Source organism: Astatotilapia calliptera, unplaced genomic scaffold (assembly GCF_900246225.1).
Source record: "Astatotilapia calliptera unplaced genomic scaffold, fAstCal1.2 U_scaffold_12, whole genome shotgun sequence".
NCBI lineage: Eukaryota > Metazoa > Chordata > Actinopteri > Cichliformes > Cichlidae > Astatotilapia > Astatotilapia calliptera.
The window spans coordinates 276804-297965 of NW_020535641.1; the positions used below are offsets into that span (position 1 = coordinate 276804).

At 42.8% G+C, this 21162-nt stretch overlaps 1 long non-coding RNA gene across 1 annotated transcript; it reads right to left on the reverse strand.

Moving 5' to 3' along the window:
- Positions 1 to 5646: 5646 nt before the first annotated feature.
- LOC113017420 (uncharacterized) lies at positions 5647 to 8374 on the reverse strand. The gene is made up of 3 exons (XR_003271478.1): positions 8100 to 8374; positions 5821 to 5899; positions 5647 to 5663 (listed from the first exon to the last, which is right to left on the reverse strand). It is a non-coding gene; the product is annotated as an uncharacterized LOC113017420 (long non-coding RNA).
- Positions 8375 to 21162: the final 12788 nt, after the last annotated feature.

A 21162-nucleotide genomic window follows, 5' to 3' on the forward strand; every position in this document is an offset into this window, starting at 1 on the left:
AACAGCTGAAGCCAACAGGAAGCAGCTTCAAACAAACACAACAAGAGAAAAAACTCCGAATGTTTGACATTAAAGTTGTACTTTTATCATACAAATATGAAAAAGACTTGAAAAAATTTGTTTTACATTCCAGAAGCCTCATAGATTCACTTTTAAAGGTGAAGTTGGAAAGGAATAGACATATTCGAAGTCCAACCACACCTTTTTCCAGTCACATTATTAAAACAGACAAACTACAAGCTCATTGTCAGTCCAACGAGTCATTTTCTGACCTAGACTAACAACACTGGTCGTCATGTGCAGCTGGCTGTGAGACCAGTGCTCAGGGACCGTCTACAGAGTGCTACACTGAAAGAACATCACATACAAATTTGCTTCCCGCACTTTCACACAAACATCTATTGTCATTATTTTTACCAAACTCTGTGGAGTCCTTTATTGGAAATTCAAATGGGATTCAAATGGTCAGACAAAAGAGGGTGATGAGGAAATTTGATTAAATGTTGTCATTTTCCTTATATACCAAAGATAATGATTGACAAATGTGTTTTTACAAACTCAGTGATGGACTTTGATCAACAGGATAACCCTGATTGTTAAGGGCATTTTAAGATAAGATAAGATAAGATAAGATAAGATAAGATAAGATAAGATAAGATAAGATGAACTGTATTTATGCCAAGGGAAATTCTTTTGTCACAAACACTCCTCTTTCAATGGAGCAGCAGCAGTTCATCTGCATCTTAAGGATAAAGGTCACTCTTTCGAGGATGCCAATGTTCACATTTTGGACAGAGAGGACAGATGGTTTGAAAGAGTGAAAGAAGCCATTTATGTCCTCTGTGATCGACCACCTTTGAACAGAGGCGGTGGCTTATGACACCAACTCTCTGCCATCTATAATCCAGTTTTGAGATCCCTTCCCAGACGCCTTAACGCCCACTCAAATCCTGGGCCATCTGACCTCAGGAAATCGCATGATAGGGTGGGGCCAGGTTTCACAATGTGCTCACCCGAAACCCTGACTGATTGTGACCCACACCCGTTTTCACACCTTGGCTCATGTGATTAGGTAGAGGATCTTCAGGGGGTCCTTTTGTCCCTCTTTGGGGGGTTACTCCCGCTGGGTTTAAATCTAGCCCCCACCGCCATTTGACCTTAGAAGTGAAGAAGCTTCTCGGATGAGAGGTGAAACGTCTTCAAGCAACTTAAAGAAGTCCAGAAGCCTTTCTTTCAAGGCTCCTTAGACTACGATGACCTGGATGACTGAGAACCTTCACAAACATACTCACTTGCAAATTCCAGAAAGGTGGTTGTTTATAGAATAATATTATTCGGACTTTAAATGATCAGCAGTGGGAACGTTTGGATGCTGACCTGAGAGTTTCTAGTATACAATGTGGACTCCGCAGTGCAGCAGACAGAAGCTTCATGCCTGAATCCTGCAGGTTGTTGTTACTCAGGTCCAGATCTTTCAGATAGGAGTGTGAGTTGAGAACTGAGGACAGAGCATCACAGCTTCTCTCTGAGAGGTAACAGTGACTCAGTCTGAAAAACAAATGAATTGATTAAATCAGTCAAATGAAACATTTTTTTAAAACCCAGCAATACAATTAATGGTTATCTAAATAGCTTCATGAAAACACAACTATCCCTCTATATCAGCATTTACTCTTTGTAAGCTCCACCTGCTCCACCTTCTGTTTCAGAAGACATGAAAACACACTGTAAATGTAGTAGAAACATTATTGATGGGAAATGTAATCTTCTCAGAGCCATTTGTACATTTTAGAGCCTGATATTGAAATGTAAGTGTGGACAGCAGGGACATTCACAGCAGAAAAGATATAAGAAGATGCCTGTGTTCAGTAAATATTACTATCGTGCCATCAAGAAATACCAAAGGTAGGTAAAACTCTGGTTGTTGCAGCCATCCAGCCATCCATACTTTGTACTACTGTGCTGCAGGTTGTGGCTACATCCACACTATCCTGGATAGATTTGAGAATGGTGTTTTCGTTCACTTATTCACTTTCTGGCTCTTTTAAAATGTCGTGGTTGAGGAAATGTCAAGGAAAAGCACTACGTTTTTTAAATGGACTAACAATGAGTGAATGAAAAAGTACAAAGTTGCAAAAGCGAGTGAGAGTTAAAGAATTTTAAGAAAAGCTATCTGGAGCATCTATAGACTGATATTTATCTTTAATAGGGTTGTCAGAATTGAGAGGAAACAAAAAGACTGCTGTATAATGCCCTCCACTATCTTAGTTTAATTGGTCACATGACTGCATCATATGACTAACATGCGTCATCATTTTAGAAAGTCTCCCTTTTCGCTGTCCACACTGACGCGAAAGCACAGTTTTCAAATGTATCCATTTTTGAAATGCCCATTTCCCTTCTTTTCCTATGTCTTGTGCTTTTATTTCAGTGAACTGAGGATCTGCCGGCGGCCGTGGGACCTCAGATGGTGGGTCGTTTTCAACACTTCCTTTGTTGTAAAGCACCGGGTGAATAGACTGTAGTGGGGGGTCTTTTGTGTGGTTTTCTTTTTGGTCCCTTCTGCTGGTAAGGCCCAGTTGTCTGTTTATTTTAATTTTAATTTGGGACACAGTTTTAGATGACACTGCATTCAGTGCTCTGTCATTGTTGATTTTTCATCTTATTTTATATTAATAAATAAAATTGTGTTAATATTTGAGCGGACCTCAGTGTGCATTTCTGAACCTGTGCAAATGTTGTTGTTTTTTAAATTACATTTCATTTCTAAACGATTTTGTATTTCCTAGAGTGGCGTGGTCATTTTATTACTATGTTTATAACCCCGCCAACCACTTGGGGCGATCGTGGCTCAAGAGATGGGAGTTCGCCTTGTAATTGGAAGGTTGCTGGTTCGAGCCCCAGCTTGGACAGTCTCGGTCGTTGTGTCCTTTGGGCAAGACACTTCACCCGTTGCCTACTGGTGGTGGTCAGAGGGCCCGGTGGCGCCAGTGTCCGGCAGCCTCGCCTCTGTCAGTGCGCCCCAGGGTGGCTGTGGCTACAATGTAGCTGCCATCACCAGTGTGTGAATGGGTGGATGACTGAATGTAGTGTAAAGTGCTTTGGGGTCCTTAGGGACTAGAAAAGCGCTATACAAATACAGACCATTTACCATTGGTCACATAAGGATATTTCTATGGCTGCAATGAATCCCTGAGTAATTCAAATGCTTTGTTTAATGAAATCCACCACGCATGTAAAAGCAAGAGTTTCCCTAACATTTACGACTAAAAATAGACCTGCAGTAGAAATATATCTAGGAGCATGTATGTGAATATAAAGTATTGTAACATTAGGCACGTACAGCCCTGGTGTTTAAACAAAGACTGATAACACAACAGCAGCAGTGATGATCACAGTTTATGTAGGATTCAACGTCTTGAGCACACTGATGAGTTCTTGAGCCATCAAAGAGGTTTCAGTTGTATTGGAAAAAATTTCAAGACTTTAGGATATGAATTCATAGAAAGATAGAAAGAATTACTAAATTTATTTCACCAATAAATTAAACACAAGAGTGCAAATGTACTTACAGAGCCTTGTTGGGGGCTTTGACAACTGGCAGCAGCCTCAGAAGAGCCTCCTCTGAAGCAGAGTATTTCTTCAGGTCAAACACATCCAGATCTTTTTCTGATGACATTAAGATGAAGACCAGAGCTGACCACTGAGCAGGAGACAGTTTATCTGTTGAGAGACTTCCTGATCTCAGGGACTGTTGGATCTCCTCCACTAGAGAATGATCATTCAGTTCATTCAGACAGTGGAACAGATTGATGCTTTTCTCTGCAGACAGATTCTCACTGAGCTTCTTCTTGATGTACTGGACTGTTTCCTGATTGGTCTGTGAGTTACTTCCTGTCTGTGTCAGCAGGCCTTGTAGGAGAGTCTGATTGGTCTGCAGTGAAAGACCCAGGAGGAAGCGGAGGAACAAGTCCAGGTGTCCATTTGGACTCTGTAAGGCCTTGTTCACAGCACTCTGGTGGAGAGATGGTTTAAACCACCAGGAGGTTGTTTGTTGTTCTTCCAGCAGATTGAGTCCAGAGTTGATGAAGGTCAGATGGGCATGAAGAGCAGCCAGAAACTCCTGAACACTCAGATGGATGAAGCAGAACACCTTGTCCTGGTACAGTCCTCTCTCCTCTTTAAAGATCTGTGTGAACACTCCTGAGTACACTGAGGCTGCTCTGATATCGATGCCACACTCTGTCAGGTCTGATTCATAGAAGATTGGGTTTCCTTTCTGCAGCTGATGAAAAGCCAGTTTTCCCAGAGACTCCATCATCTTCCTGCTCTCTGGACTCCAGTGTGGATCTGTCTCAGCTCCTCCATCATACTTGACCTTCTTCACTTTGGCCTGAACCACCAGGAAGTGGATGTACATCTCAGTCAGGGTCTTGGGCAGCTGTCCTCCCTCTCTGGTTTCCAGCACATCCTCCAGAACTGTAGCAGTGATCCAGCAGAAGACTGGGATGTGACACATGATGTGGAGGCTTCGTGATGTCTTGATGTGAGAGATGATCCTGCTGGCCTGCTTCTCGTCGCTCACTTTCTTCTTGAAGTACTCCTCCTTCTGTGGGTCAGTGAAGCCTCGGACCTCTGTCACCATGCCAACACAGTCAGAAGGGATCTGATTGGCTGCTGCAGGTCGTGTGGTTATCCAGAGGCGAGCAGAGGGAAGCAGGTTCCCCCTGATGAGGTTTATCAGCAGCGCATCCAATGAGGTGGACTTTCTAGGGTCAGTTAGGATTGTAGTTTTGTGGAAGTCCAGAGGAGGTCGACACTCATCCAGACCATCAAAGATGAACACAACCTGGAAGTCTTCAAAGCTGCAGATTCCTGCTTCTTTGGTTTCAGTAAAGAAGTGATGAACAAGTCCCACCAAGCTGAACTTTTCCTCTTTCAGCACATTCAGCTCTCTGAAAGTGAATGGAAATATGAACTGGATGTCCTGGTTGGCTTTGTCTTCAGCCCAGTCCAGGGTGTATTTCTGTGTTAAGACTGTTTTCCCAATGCCAGCCACTCCCTTTGTCAGCACTGTTCTGATTGGTTCATCCATTCCAGGTGAGCCTTTAAAGATGTCTTCTTGTCTGATGGTTGTTTCTGGTCTGTGTGGTTTCCTGGAGGCTGTTTCAATCTGTCTGACCTCATGTTCATCATTGACCTCTGCAGTCCCTCCCTCTGTGATGTAGAGCTCTGTGTAGATCTGATTCAGAAGGGTTGGGTTTCCTGCTTTAGCGATGCCCTCAAACACACACTGGAACTTCTTCTTCAGCCTATATTTAAGGCTACGATGATGAGCGGCAGCAGAAAGTCCTAAATGGAAAAAAAAAGTTTGTGTTTTACACAATACGCATGATAAGAAATTACTTAACACATGGAGACATTAGTAAATATTATCCATCATATTACATATTTTTAGAAATCGTTTTACTGTCAGCCATCTCTTCCTGCTTCATTCTCCCCAGGAAGTCCACTGTGATCTTCACAAATGCCTCTCTGCTGCTCCTCTTCTCCTCATCATCATCCCTGTGACTCTCTAAGCATTCTGGGTAATCTGGACTCAGAACCTTCTGGATCTTCTTCAGCTCGTCCTTCACAAAAGTGATGATGTTGTCCTCCAGCAGCTGGAACAGAATACTTTATGAGCGACCCAATCAGACTGAAATCATGGAGCCAAACATCAGATCCATCTTGGACACACTGACAATCCACTGGTCTACAAAGAGCAGCATGGAGATGAATGTGAATAGATGTAACAGTAGTTGTTGTACATGTACAGACCATAAATATGGAGTTCAGGTCTGTTTGATGCTGCTGGGCAGACTGACCACTGGGAACCTCTGAGCTCTGCTGGTCCACTCTGTGGAGAAATGATGAAGAATTTCTGGAATTTTAAAAAAAAAATGTGAATTTTTTTTTTTTTTTTAGTTCAAATTTTAGTTGTTAGTTTTTCATGGACTGTGGGGGCAGACTTTTTAATCCCATGTATCATATCATTTTAGTATAGCAAGATACTTCTGACACCAATTGTATGCATGCATGTCGAATGTTATCACAAGTAGGCCCCAGGTTTTATTGCACCTTCACAGAGAGTACATTATAGACTTGAAGATCTCCAGACACCCTACTCTTAGGGAGGTGATGGATGGTCGTAACTTTAACCTACTCTGCTTGTTGGGTTTGGCGTAACTCACCTGCCTGCCTCCCTGCCAGGTTCTTTACAGTGAGAGAACTTGGTCTGGTTTAGCCTCACGTGGACCTTACTTCCCCCCATGCCTTGCTTCCACCTGTAAAATTAAGATTAATGCCTCTTGCTTCCCCCTTTCTTCCTTTGGACTCTGCTGCCACACTCCTAGTGTGACTCAGGTTTTCATGTTATGTGACTTTTACTGAAATTGTTGTAGTCGAGATTAGTGCTTCACAGTTCTGCTTTTGTTCACAGCATACTACAGTAATACTCTGGTATAGTATCTAGTAATTTTGAAGTTTTTGCCCGTCATAGTGGGTTAATTTAATTTCTTAGCCCCTGAGCGTGGTGCATTGTGTTAGTGTTTTAGTTGGAGCCAACTCCAGAGTTTAGGTGTATTTCCACTCACCTTCAGTTCATGTTTAGCATGTGTGTTCTGGTTTTGGTCGAGTGAATGCTCGTGCGAGTTGCTCCCACTATTCATCGCTAACCATGTCGCTACTTTTATTGCTATTGGTGCTCTTTACTCCTGCTACTTGTACCTTGTTACCTGCTACTTGCCCCCTTGGTTTTGCTACCCTTTTCTCCTGTTACTGTTATCACCACTCACTGCTATCCTCTCCCGGCATCCCAGCTACTCCCTCCAATGGATTCCTGTTCTATTCGTGTCCATACGGCCCATCTGTGTCTCTGCTCCTGTTCATGATGTGGCCTCCCAGGATTTATGCACTGTCTGTGTGGGCCTGGATCCTTGTGTCATCGATCCTTCAACCCTGTACTGAAATCCATCAGTACACAGCTGATGAGCTCCTTCGACTCTGCTTTTCCCTGGCTGCTCCACCGCCTGCTGTTCTTCACCTCCATGCGGATATTGTTTTCCTCTCTTGCCGAAGTTACATCCATGGTATTTTAATCAAGATAATTCTAAGCAACTACAATCTCTCTGGTCCACCTCTTGCCACCCTTCACAGAACCCTGGCAGGGCTGTTGACCACAATGTTTTGGCTAACCTGACCAGGTCGCCTAGCACTCTCACACAGTCTGACAGTACTTGCGTCAACTTCGGCCTGCTTAACATCCGTTCGCTCACGAACAAAGGTCATCTTGTCCAGGATCTCCTAAAAGACCGTCAGTTTTACTTTTTCTATTTGCCGGAGATGTGGCAACAGCCCAACGACTTTTCACATCTGGAGGACCAAAGGTGGGAAAACAGCTGTCTATTGCCTATTGTTACTGTAAGAGGTATTTAACTGAGGGCCACGCTAGGCTCAGTGAGGGATTTCGCCGATCATCTGCCCTGCGATGGCTTTTCTCTGCGCATCAAGCTTGGGTTTCGGGGTTTTCTTTTTTTATTAAAGGATCTTAGCTACCACTCACAATAAAGTACGCTTTCTTCTTCTTCTTCTTCTTCTTCACTGTTTGTCTGCAGGCTTTATTTAGATGGAAAACTCCCACAACAGGACTTACTCCTTCCAACTGCACAGCTGACAAACTACCATTCTCTGATCACCTGCTTCTTTCTTTTAATGTCCAAATGACTTTTTCCATAATCAAGAACGCTCACACTATTTCTTTTCAGAATATCAAGAAAATAAATCTTGATATTCTTTCCTCTGCTTTTTCTAGCTGATGTCTCTCAACAACCTGTCTATTCAAGATGAGCACCTCTGTTCTTTAAAGACAAACATGAACCCACTCAGGTCACACTTTCCCCACAGATATGATCATCGCTGTCCTCAAACAGCAAATGACCAAGTCGAACATTTGGATCTTTTCTCTTTCATTGTTTTCTTTGTGAAAATCTCGGGATGTTTCAGGTCATGTTTATGCAGGAAAACAAAAACATGTAAAGGAGTCATCACAGTTCTCTGACCTCGTTGGTCCAGGTTCAGCACTGAAGTATGGAGGTTGCTATCTTTGGACCGGTCACTCCTCACAGAGGGACAACTGGATCCTGCAGACTCTGCTCTGTCCTCCTCTTCCTTCATCATCATCTTCTTGTGGACTTCAGTCGGTCTGAGAGGTAAACCACAAACACTCAGTGAGTTGACATTAACAGGAGTAACTGAGTTACAGTCAGTGACCTCTGACCTGTCATGTAACCTAGAAACCAGGTCAACATGTCTGTAGGTTCTCAGTCATCCAGGTCATGGTTATCTAAGGAGCTTGAAACGAAAAGAGACTTCTTTAAGTTTCTTGAAGATGTTTCATCTGAGAAGCTTCTGCAGTTCTAAAACCAAATGGTGGAGAGTCCCAGATATTTAAACCCTCAAGGGAAAGAGAGGGGCGCTGACCCACTTGTGATGAGGCACATGATCAATAGTGGGTTTTACTGACTCTCACTAGCTCTGCTTTGACAGTGAAAACCATCACTGAGCAGCATATGAAAGACAATTGTGCAAAATAACTGTATGTTGTGGGTCAATGTTTGTTCATGTTAGATGTATTTCCTCTTGGTTGTAATCGGTGTTGGTCATTGCTCAAAAAGTAATTAGCCTGACTGCTCATCACTTTGTGACCTGTTCAATTTCAGTAGCCTTTCAGTTTATCATGGTGCTGGTCTGGTGTCAGCATTTACTCAGCTTTAACCCTCTGGGGTCCAGGGTATAACTGTCAATTTTTACCTACTTTTGATTTGACCTCTATATTTCACCTTTAAAAACTGTTTGCTTTGCCTTGTTTAGTATCTTTTTTTTTTCAGCACAACATAAAGTGTTTGAATTTACAGTTAGTTTTTCATTTTGACTAACTGTACTGGCACAACTGATATAAAATCAGACAAAAAAACATAAAATCCGATTAGGCAAAATGTGATATTTTTTACTGTACAAACCCCAAACATGTTTAAGAGCATTATGAAGTCATTGAAAGAGTAGTTCAAAAATGAAGATTCACAGGGCTTTTACTTTGAAATCCAAAATAAGATGGCGTTGATAATGACAGGGCACAATTAGGGTACAAGGCTGTGTCATATAGATCTAACATTAGAGTTTGTAAAAAAAAAAGAAGCCTAAATTATATGTTATTATGTTCTTAACATATCTGTTAATTCACTCGAAGTTGGCTTTTATTTTGAAATCCGGTTTCCACATCCATTCCCGTAATACTTTGAATACACAGGGAACGTAAAGAAAAAACTGGAGGCTGGCTTGACTGCAAGTCTCGAATTGGAGGCTGGCTTGACACAAGTACACAGCTAATGTTAGCCAGGAAAACATCCCACACTGACTTTAATACAAACAATACAAACTTCTTTCTCAGGAGACTGAAAAGATTCGGCATGAGCCCCCGCATCCTCAGGACCTTCTATCACTGTGCCATTGAGAGCATCCTCACTGGATGCATGACCACCTGGTATGGCAACAGCACCACCTACAACTGCAAAGCTCTCCAGCGAGTAGTGCGGTGCTCTGAACGGATAATTGGAGGTGAGCTTCCCTCCCTCCAAGACATCTACAGGAAGCGGTGCCTGAGGAAAGCGGGGAGGATCATCAAGGACTCCAGTCACCCCAGCCATAAACTGTTCAGACTGCTTCCATCAGGAAGGAGGTTCTGCAGCATCTGGTCCCGTACCAGCAGACTGAGAGACAGCTTCTTCCACCAGGCCATCAGACTGCTGAACACTTCATAGACACCTCAGCTTCACTACTGGAACTTCAACATTATGCACTCCATACTGTACAGTAATGCCACTGTTTTGCACATGTCTCACTCTGTATATTTTATATAATTATTATTGTTTACTCTATTTAATTTGTAAAAATGTGTATATACACACACACACACACACACACACACACACACACGTAGGAAAACATTTAGTATACACATCCAGAAATGCATATACTATTATATATTGTACATATATTTATTAGTTTCAGATGTAGCCATTCTTGTATTTTGCTTGTTTACGTTATTGTATTTTGCACAACTCTGTTGCTTGTGAAGCTCGCACACAAGAATTTCACTCACATGTGCTGTACCAATGTACCTGCACATGTGATGTGACAATAAAAGTGATTTGATTTGATTTGAAACACACACAGTTTGTTGTGTGAATAAATCCAACATGAGCTGAACAAACAGTAAAGTTCCTAAAGACAAACTGTTAGAGGAGGAAACGAAGCAAACTTACAGTTTCTTCACACCAACAACAAGCTCCACTCCACGAAGTTCAGGAAGTGAAAGTAAACTTTGAGCCTAATGCGGCGTTTGCGGACAGTCGGAAGCATCGAAACGCTGTGCTGCGTTCAGATAAACCTCGGAAATTCCTAAACCTCTTGCAGGTCGTGATTTAGTTTTCCCGTTTAAAACACAAACATATGTCATCACTTTGTTGTTCTTCTTCCTGCAGCATTTGAATGTTTCAGCACTAAACTGATGTTTCTTCAAAGCTCATTTCAACCTGTTGAAGTAATGAATAAAAAGGGCAGACTGAGTGTGAGAGCCAAAGTGAATCTTTTGTGTCTTTGTAGTGGTAGCGTAGGTGTTTAGATTTCCCTGCACCTCAGGTGATTGCATGAGGGCGTGGTCCTATTCTCAAATGATATAAGTTCATAGATGCTGTGACAGAGTTACACCGTCCCGAGCCGCCGACAGCTGATCTGGGCGCATACATGCACCACCACCATTAGTTTTTACAATTACCGTGGCTGCGGCGACCGGGCAGATAAACAAAAAGGGGTGAGAGGTATATTTTGAGCAGCGCAGAGGGTGGCCAGCATATTTTCCCACTTACCTTCAATAAAGCCGGTAGCGGAGACTCGCTGTGATCGCCGATTATACGGGGGTTATGCAAGCCGATGGTATGGTGTTCCGCTTGAAGGGTCACGTGAACTGCATTATTCTTTTGGTTTGTTTGGTGTTATTGTGAAACACTGTAGGCTGCCTGGAAGTGGCCATAAATGTCTGTATATACATATATGTATTGTAGGAATACAGCGGGAAATAAGCTGAGGGGGAAAGACGGTTTGATAAAAGAAATAATAAAGAGATGACTATTACGCCTAGTGGGAGGGGCTATGGGGTATAAGAGAAGGCGGTCAGGGCCCACCTGTTGTCTTTTTTCCAGTGAGCTGTTACAGAGAGGGTAACATGCAGACTGTGTTTTGTATATAGATGTTTGTTGTGCTGACTTAAGTCAGTTCTATTTTCTTTGTAAATAACTTTTTGTGCACCTGGGAGGCCGGCAGAATAAATAAATTATCCACACTGAATGCTTTCCGATAGTGATGGCCAAATGAAGCTTTCCGAAGCACTGAAGCTTGTATTGAAAAACGGTTCATTACTCGAAGCTTTTCAACACAGTCCTCTCCGGTGACATCTGGTGGCGAATATTTAGAAGAGCAGCTTGAATCTGCAAAATAAAACGGACTGCTCAATCATCGCTGCTCACTCAAGAGTGGAGTTCTCTCTGATATTGGGCCACCGTTCCGTTGCTTTGAACATGTAATTGGTTTTGTTTCACGATTGGGGGGCTGAAAAAATGTAATGCGTATCTGCGTAATACATTTTGATCAATAAAGTTTCCCTATTTAAACATGCACTATGGTGTGGCCTTTCTCTGCTCATAACTCCTTTATGTTGGTAAATACAATAAGTGAGCAATATATATAATATACATATGATAACGCACAGCACATTATGGAGTATGCCCCTGCTGTGGAGTCCTGCCTCCATCTACTTGTCATTTAATCACAGCTGGACAGGTTCATACAAAATATTAGATGAGGCCAATTGTCCTATACATATTTTTGACCTAGGGGTGGGATTGATTGTGAACTGGAAAGGGAAAATGCTTAGGAAGCTGAGTACGGCTGCATCGTTACTGATTTGTAGAATCATTTTGATTCGATACAGGATTCAATTTGATTGGAATCTGGAAAGTTTTGCCTCAGTCAGAAATATTACAATTCTGATCATCTAACAGTATATATCTATAATTTCGTATCTATTAAAAGAAAGCTGACACATGTGAGACTTAATTAGAGATGTAAACAGAGAGTTATGAAATTTAGCATGGATTGTAATCAGAAAAGCGATAATCAAAACCCACCTCTAATCAAGAACTTGCAAAGTAAAAACATGATCTATGTCAGGTAGCCCTTTTGTTATTTACAGTTAAAAAGAGGATTAGTGTTACTGTGCGCTGGCTGAGTCTGTTTCTTTTCTTAGAAATAGTTTCTCCTGCCCTGGAGAAAATCCACTTGCATGGAACAGAAGAGGCTGTGGAGTGCAGGAACTACACTGCAAGTTGGTAGATATGCAGGTATTCCTGGGTCCTGCAGACTATCACCTAAAAACAATAAACAAAATGATTTTCTAAACTGTAGCAATGTCATGTACGTATAGTGTCAAATACATTTTTGTAGTCTTCATCAGCTTTAATGCACATGGAAGTGTTCCTAAAGTCATATGCTGTAATGATATTTACATTATGAAAACATGATTTTGGACATTTCAAGTTTTTCACTTCGGCAGATAAAATGAATTGAGCAAAATCAACTCAAAATATTCCCACACGCCAGAACGTCCTCTCTTCCTCGCTGGCTCCATATCTGTCAGTGGAATGATCACCTCTTCGCTCTCTGTCACCATCAGCACACTCCACGAATCCCGTGGATGATTCACTTCCTTATATCCGTTTGAATCAGGTACCGAAGCAGTTACGTGCGTAATGAAGCTTCGGACGTCACTGGTCACGTGACCTTTGCCAAACGAAGCAAGCCTCGACACAGTGCTTCTGAACCAGTGTGTTGTTTTTTTCGACACACGCTCCGGAGCGCCAGCTTCAAGCGGGCCATCACTACTTTCCGACTACGCCTGTATTTGTTCGGGAGAAGTTTAGGAGAGGACCAGATGTGCTTTTTGGTTTGAATGAAAGTGAAAAGTTTACTTGTGTTTTGAAATAAACACACAAACACAAGTAGGCTCAGTTTGGCTTATTGGGGACGAGTCACAGCTCAAACCAACTCAGCCGGCAGCATCTTTATTTGTGGATGGAAATCACAACACTGAGAGTGGATCCCATGGTGTTTAAGGTGTGACATGTTCAGTATTCAATTCAATTTTATTTGGATATTGCCAAATCACAGCAGCAGTCGCTTCAAGGCGCTTTATATTTTACAGTAGATACAGAGAAAAACCCAACAATCATATGCCCCCTATGAGCAGCACTCTGGCGACAGTGGGAAGGGAAAACTCCCTTTAAACCGGACCACCCGAGGGATAAATAAAGTTCACCTAATATAATCTAAATCTATCTAATGATGGAGACCATGTGTTTGGTATCTGAGCTGTAAGCAGCTCCATCTGCTGCCTTCTCTTCCACTGACCCAGAGGAATTCCTTTATCCTATAAAACATGTGGGACATTTATACTGGTGCTGCTCCCAGTAGGACCATCAATATTCCTGCACACTGTGAATGACTGGACTAGTTTGGAGTTTTCTTTGGGATGATATTTGAAATCTTCATCAGCTTCTGTGGCTGCAGCAAATGAAAAGCACGTTTTCTAACAGGATCTGTGGAAGCCCTGCTGGACCTGGTCTGCAGATGGTCCCGTTCATTTTAAAGTCCAGCCTGCGTCTGCTGCAGAGCGCTGAGCTGTTAGCAACATGAACTCTTTAGAAACTGCAAACACGTCGTCCCCTCAATCCCAGTGAAACTGTCTCTTTAAAACAAGCCTTTGGTTTGGAACCAGCTGAAAATCCACTTCAGCAAACAGGAAGTGAAAAACATTTGATTCTAACATGAATTAAAGCAGAAAGCGACTGAAATCCAACAAACAAAGTGACTCAGAATAGAAACAAAGTGTTGCTTTGTACCGAAACAGCAGTGAATGAAAATCATTCAATCAGGCGTGTGTCGTCCTGCAGAGGTCACGTGTGTGTAAATGTTGTTGTGTGTTTGTGAATCAATCCTCCCTCGTGTTTAATGTCAGCAGTGTTTCACACACACGTTCATATGTGAAGCGGTGTGTGTTGGAGTGTTTCCACAAACACAGCAGTCAGAGTGGATGTTGTAGGACACAGGTGTGGAACTCCAGGCCTCGAGGGCCGGTGTCCTGCAGGTTTTAGATGTGTCCTTGATCCAACACAGCTGATTTAAAGGCTAAATTACACCCTCAACATGTGATGAAGTTCTCCAGAGGCCTGTCAATGAACTGATCATTTGATTCAGGTGTGTTGACCCAGGATGTTATCTAAAACCTGCAGGACACCGGCCTGGAGGCCTGGAGTTTGACACCCCTGTTGTAGGAGGTGTTTGTATAGTGAAGAGTGTGTGCAGGACTCCAGCTGCTCCAGCAGGCGTCTCCTTTGTGCTTCAAACACAGGCTGCATTTGAACCTCGTGTCTTCTATCAGTAACCTCTTCAGTGAATCTTCTTTCAGCACATGTTGTCCCCCTGCTGATCTCTGCAGCTCATTCAAAGGAGAGCAGCCTGGGAAACATCAGCTTTGAGTTAGAAACATTCAGGGTCAGATTTACTGACATCTGCAGCAGCACAAAGACTTCTTTAGATGGTAAAAAGCTTCTGGATTTACTGACGCGGCTCTTTCTCAATATTCAGTTACACTAGTCTGTACTTCAAAGGTTCACACAAAACAATGGTCACATGTGTAAGCAGTTTGTGCTTCACCTGACTGTAACAGGCCCAAATAAACTCCTCAGCTCTGCGTTGTGTTGCATTTTTAAAGAAGAGATAAGATAAGACTTTATTGATCCCACGACGGGGAAAGAACACAAGGAATCTGTGCAGATTTATTTCCTGAGTGGAAATATAACAGTGTGGGCTCAGTACAAATGGCTTCACCACTCCACATAGCACACTCTGGTGTAGCTTCAGCAGACTGACAGTCATTTCTGCAGCCAGCCTCGACTAACCGGCCACACCAACAGGGGGCGCTGTTTCCCCCAGTGCACTGACATTTGTGGCAGTAATAGCACAGAAAGCCTGTTCCACATGTATGCCTGAATACAAACAAACAGATGTTAGAAGGCTTTGATTTTTATTTGAGTGGACAATCAAACTGGCAATAGACAGCAGGGGTTTGGAAGAGAACTGAACATCTAATCTGATCATTGTTAGAGCAGCATTCAGGATCTCCACGTATTAACACACTGTTTCTGCTGAAAATGGTTCCTCTTAAATGCAGATATTTTATTGTCAGATTTAATTTAGAGTGTTAAATATCAACACTTCACAGAGTTCTTCTGATCCTTCAGCCGATGGAAGACAAAACACTGCTCAGTCGACCCTTTCACACTTTATTCTCTCACAAAGTTACTTCTGGAAGGGAGATGCGTCCTGCATGGTGACACACCCCTAACAGTCTTTATTCCCAGCTCATTCTAGTCTAAACAACAGTGTCTCAGTAACTTTCCATTAGAAGATGCTCCCTGTTATCTACTTTCTCCCAGGCAAGCGAGAGTCTACAGCCTTCTAGCCCCCAAGGACACGTAGCCTGATGCCTTTATTTTCAGGGCCGTGTCCACTTAATACTACAATATATGGTTACGTGGCATTTTAGTTCATATAAAGCAGAGAATTGAAGCACTTCAAATAATTTCATCTCAACAAGAGTCAGCTGTTTAAAGAAGAACAGATGATGAAAGGACTAGACAGGGTTCAGGACGCACGCTGAAGTCATGTGCCCACCAGCTGCCGGGGTGTTCACCAACATCTTCAATCTGTCTCTGCAGCAGGCTGTAGTCCCAACATGCCTCACATCAACTACCATCATTCCTGTGCCCAAAAGACAGTCAGTAAAATGTCTGAATGACTGTCGCCCGGTCGCTCTGACACCAATGACCATGAAGTGTTTGAGAGACTCGTTCTTCCACACACCAACATCCCTGCTGACCTGGACAGCCTACAGTTTACTGCAGGAACAGATCAACAGAGGATGCAGTCTCAATCACACTTCACACCAGCCTGACTCATCTGGAGCATCCCAATACATATGTTAGGATGCTATTTGTAGACTTCAGCTCGCCATTTAACACCACCATGGGTGGCTGTAGCTCAGGTGGTAGGTCATCTACTGATTGGAAGGTTGGTGGTTCGATTCCCGGCTTCCCCTAGTCTGCATGCCAAATATCCTTGGGCAAGATACTAACCCGAAATAGCTCTCCGATGCATTCATCGGAGTATGAATGTGTATGAATGTCAGTTGTGCTTGTGCGAATGGGTGAATGCACAAGTTGTGTAAAGCGCTTTGAGTGCTCAGAAGAGTGGAAAAGCGCTATATAAGAACCAGTCCATTTACCATTACCATTTACCATTGTGCCACACAAACTTGTAAACGAGCTGAATGACCTGGGACTAACCACCACACTCTGCTCATGGATCTTGGATTTCCTCACAAACAGGCCACAGAAGGTCAGGGTGGGCAGCCTTACATCATCTGCTATCACCATGAACACAGGAGTACCAGAGGGCTGCGTTCTCAGTCCAGCTCTTTTCACTCTATTCAAACCCATCCACTCCTCTTCTAACACCACAGTGAAGTTTGCTGATGACACTACAATAGTGGGAAGGATATCAGACAACAGCGAGTCTCACTGCAGAGAGGACGTCCAACATCTAATCAGAGGGTGTGGAAACAACGAGCTGGTTCTGAACACTGCCGAAACAAAGGAGATGGTTGTAGAGAGAGAACAGCCAAGAAAACAACACGACCACCCCTCCACATACATGGTGAGGAAGTTGAGGATGAATGGCATTAAATTCCTGGGCCTACACATAACAAAAGATCTCACATGGACTATTAACACATCCCAATCAGTGAAGAAAGCACAGCAGAGACTTTTACTCCTAAGGAAACTTAAAAAAACAAATGTGCCAACCAGGCTCTCAGTAAACTTTTACAGGAGCACAGCAGAGAGCATCCTCTGTCACTGCATCACAGTGTGGTGCTTCAGCTGCACTGCAGGAAACCGTCAAACTCTGACCCGGACCGTCAAACTGCCCAGGAGATCATTGGAACCAAACTCCCAAATCTCCACATCAGGGGTGCCCAATCCCGGTCCTCGAGAGCTACCGTCCTGCAGCTTTTAGATGCATCCTTGTTCCCACACACCTGAATCAAATGAATGGCTTGTTATCAGGCCTTTGCCAAACATGATGGCATGCTGAAGAGATCAAACCATTTGATTCAGCTGTGTTGGAGTAGGGATGCATCTAAAAGCTGCAGGACGGTAGCTCTCGAGGACCTGGATTGGGCACCCCTGCTCCACACGGTCTATGCTAGCTGTTTGCAGAAGCCAGCTAGCTGCATCATCAAGGGCCCAACCCATCCAGGTCACAGACTTTTTGTACCCCTCCCATCAGGGAAGAGATACAGGCCAATCAGAACCCACACAAACAGACTAAAGAGCAGCTTTTTCCCAGAGCTGCAGCCTGTGTCACCCCTCCCCCAACACACCATAGCTAACTCTCCCTCTCTCTCCTTTACCCCATGTCATTAGTGATGGGATTTCCGGCTCTTTTTAGGGAACCGGCTCTTTCGGCTCCGTACCAGCTTTAATTTACTTATTATTAACAATAATATAAAATTATGCACAAAAGGAATTACTAATGTAAAAAATGTGGTTTTATTTATATGTTTATATATAAATATATGCGGTGGCCCCCAGAGACAAAGCACGTACAAACTCCAAAACACATTTCTAGCGTTAACTGAACTTCCAAAACAGAGCTACCTAGATCACTTAAATTACACAGTTGAAAGCATGTGTGTATTGTTTGTGTATTTATACATAGGCACTCATATATATTCAAATAATTTTAAAAAAATGTTCATTTACCTGCTACTACCACACACCAAATCCGGTCGTTGGTACTTCCTGGATTGTTTAGCCACTAAGTAACAAAAGCTCAACACTGCCCCCTAGCATCCTGGAGCACTTCTGTTGTGTTTTGTACGTGTTTTGGAGTTTGTACATACTTTGTCTGTGGGGGCCACCGTAAATATATTTTTATTTATTCACTCCACATAAAATGTAATAAATAAATCATATATTACAATAACCAACTATTCACAGTTCAGCTTTTAACTATTGAAATTTTCAGCCTTTTCCTTTTAAACAAATTTAAAGTGAAACAACACAAAACACTGCAATCTACAACACAATTAAATATAAATTACAATATTTGAAGTTTACACAGCTACATTCTCACCTGTAAATATCTTAAAAGTTGATTTTGTGACCCAGGAAGAGTAATATTTAAAAGTTTTTAGCTCCACCATTGACGCGTCTGAGTTTTGGACAAAATGCATTCTGGGATATTTAGCATGCTCGATAAAAAAGGATTAGCGAGACCACATCCGGGAATTTTGAGCGTACTTGGCTTGATGGTTGAACTGGAGCAGTACTTGGTCTGTAAGTGATGATGTATCACGAGTCCACGAGAACACAAGTCCACATATTGAGAAACAGCCTCAGAGTCAGTTTGTGCCAGTATTCATTTGTTTTGGTTGTCAGTGATTTATCAACTAGTAAAAAGCTGCCGCACCAGACAAACCAGTGTTCCATGTTAACTGGTTTTTATTCATGTTTTTCACTCTCTGTGTTCCAGATGTTGGCTCTGCAGATTCCTCATTTTTATTGAACGTTTGTCTCTGTTTGTCAGTGTTTCTGATATTTGATTAAAGACCTTGGCAAAAAAAGCTTTCCAGTTTGTGCCAGTGCAAATGCAGACAGACATCATTATGTTCTTCAGACCACAATGATTTTAATTAACTCAGATTAACTGGTGATGGTCGCAGACAGTTGATGGGTATTCTGAAAAATAAATCATCTTAAATAATCAATCTCAGGTAATATCAAACGTCACCACTGTGTATTTGTAATGTTTTATTAATTCTGGGAATGAGAGTCATTTAGCAATTCACTACAGAGACCTCAAACAATAAATACACTTATCAGCTCTACCTTCATTTTAGTCCAATGATTGTCTCAAAGAAACCTACTAGCGCACATCTCACACTGATCAATAAAGCACGTAGCATTAGATGAGTCAGATTGGATACAAGTTTAAGGAACCTGGATGAAATCATGTGTTTCTTGTAGGCTGACAGGTGAGCAGAGTGTATGCAGGTAAAATGAGGGTCTGTTGAGCTGATCGTTGGTGTCAGGAGGAAAATGTCAGCTTGTTATTAAGTTCTGGATTATGTTACAGAGACACAGGACCAGGCAGAATTTTAATGAAAGTCGTTTCTTGAAAGGGGGGATTTAGACACAGACATAGTGAAACACTGAGGACAAGACAGACCATGTAATATACTACCAACACACTCATAACTAAGAATACATAGAATAACCTAAACTAGACTGAAAGGCAACCTGTTAATAATACTAAAACTTAACATCCTTTAAATATACCTAAGAAATCACAAATACAACAATAAACGCTTAATGCTGGGTCACATGACCCAGGACGGTGACAAACATCTGGAGCCACATGTTGTATTTGGTACAGACTTGATGTCAGATGCATAAAACTGCTCTTCCTGACACAAACACTGAGGCACTGTCACTTCTCCTTAACATGAAAACATTATGAAGCTCTCTCTGACTAGAGATGTCAGTGCTGATCAGTAATCAATAAATAACTGGTGTTTATTAATAGTAGTGTGCCATCTGTTAGAAAGAACAAACAAACATGTGGTGTGCATCTGAACATGTAGCATAGAGAGTATCGGGGAAAAGCATCTACACTGCTGCCTGATGCTTCTTTACTTGTTTGACAGCAGGGGAAGGATCTCCCAATGTTTCTGACAGCTGATGGAGTTTGCTGAAGCTCGTACCAACATGTGCTTTGGCTCCTTCGTCCACTCATCTTCTCATCTCCTCCAGTTTCTGGACCTTCTCTGTGTCTCCTTTCTGCTTCATCTTTTTTATCAGGAAGTCCAAGTGGACCATAGTGGACGCTGAATCCGCTTTCAGAGCGATCTGCTCCAGTCTGACAGCATGTTGGTAGGACTCGTCCAGGAACCGCGACTTCTCGGCTGTCAGCTGTTTCATTTCATTTTCAAGATTTTCTGAAAGACTCAATATTTTCTTAACACTAGGAGTCCCAGGCTTCTACCTTTCTACCTTTAAAACCCGGAGAGCAGCCAAATGGCTGGTAGGCTTTTAGCTAAGCTTTAAGGACAGAGAGGACAGAGAGGACAGATGGTTTGAAATAGGAGTGAAAGAAGCACCTATGTCCACTGTGAGCGGCCATCTTTGAACAGAGGCGGGGTTTACAACACCAACTGTCTGCCATCTATAATCCAGTTCTGAGATCCCTTCCCAGACGCCTTAACGCCCACTCACATCCTGGGCCATCTGATCTCAGGAATTCGCATGATAAGGTGGGGCCAGGTTTCACAATGAACCCACCCAAAACTCTGGCTCATTGGGTCCCACACCCAGTTTCACACCTTGGCTCAGGTGATTAGAGGATCATCAGGGGGTCCTTTTGTCCCTCTGTGGGGGGAAACTCCCACTAGGTTTATATCTGGGACTCTCCACCATTTGACCTTAGAACTGAAGAAGCTTCTCGGATGAGAGGTGAAACGTCTTCAAGTAACTTAAAGAAGTCCAGACGCTTTTCTTTGCAAGCTCCTTTGACCAAAGACTGATAAGTTCACTGCAATTTCCAGTGTGTGGGGATCACTGGTCACCAACTGCATCACGTGCTACAACCCTGGTCTACATATCACCGTTGATGAACAGCTTTTCCCTGTTATGGCCCTGTCCATAATCTGTTTTGGTGGCTGTTGTTGTCTGTGCCTTTAAGTCTTTGCAGGTCCCGGAGTGGATGAGCTGACGGCTGCTGATTGGTCCCCTGGCCATGTGATCTTCTTCAAATCCCTCACCAGCAGTTGTCCCGGGGCAGCCACTGACAGCAGCAGCAGACCTGACCCTGGCCTCCAAAACCTGAGAC